Source organism: Numida meleagris, unplaced genomic scaffold (assembly GCF_002078875.1).
Source record: "Numida meleagris isolate 19003 breed g44 Domestic line unplaced genomic scaffold, NumMel1.0 unplaced_Scaffold528, whole genome shotgun sequence".
Taxonomy (NCBI): Eukaryota; Metazoa; Chordata; class Aves; order Galliformes; family Numididae; genus Numida; species Numida meleagris.
Window position 1 is genome coordinate 21,033 of NW_018364744.1, and position 907 is coordinate 21,939.

A 907-nucleotide genomic window follows, 5' to 3' on the forward strand; every position below is an offset into this window, starting at 1 on the left:
TGGGGGACAATGGGGGGACAGTGTAGGGACTATGGGGGACAATAGGGGGCAATGGGGGACAACGTGGGTACAATGGGGGACAATGGGGGACAGCGTGGGGACAATGGGGGGGGTCAATGGGGGATAATCGGGGACGACGCGGTGCTGCCCCCTGGTGGCAGGGAGGACTTCGTGCAGCAGCTGGAGACGCTGATGGACGAGCACAAGCGGCTGCAGCGCCAGCACGTGAGAGCCCGCCCCACATCTCACCCCACAGCGCCCCACATTGCCCCGCAGCGCCTCATGTGTCACCCCACAGCGTCCAACTTCACCCCACATGTCACCCCATGTTACCCCACAGCGCCCCACAGCGCCCCTCATTGCCCCGCTGCACCCCACGTCACCCCACTGCGCCCGACGTGTCACCCCACGTCACCCCACAGTGCCCCACTGCGCCCCACATCTCACCCCACTGCGCCCCACTACACCCCACATCTCACCCCACTGTGCCCCACTGCGCCCCATGTCACCCCACAGCGCCCCACAGTGCCCCACGTGTCACCTCATGTCACCCCACATTGCTCCACAGCGCCCCACATTTCCCCACGTGTCACCCCACACCAACCCACATTGCCCCACAGCGCCCCACGTGTCACTCCTTGTCACCCCTTGTCACCCCCCGTGTCCCCACAGTCCCCGGTGGCGCTGGTGGCCGCGCTGTCCCAGCTGCAGCTGACACGGGATGAGCTGCTGAACCAGGGTGAGCACACATGGCCCCAAATGTCCCCAGACAGCCATGCAATGTCCCCAAATGTCCCCAAATATTCATATAATGTCTCCAAATGTTCCCAGATATCCATGCAATGTCCCCAAATGTCCCCAAATGTCCCCAGATATCCATGCAATATCCCCCCAATGTCCCCAAATA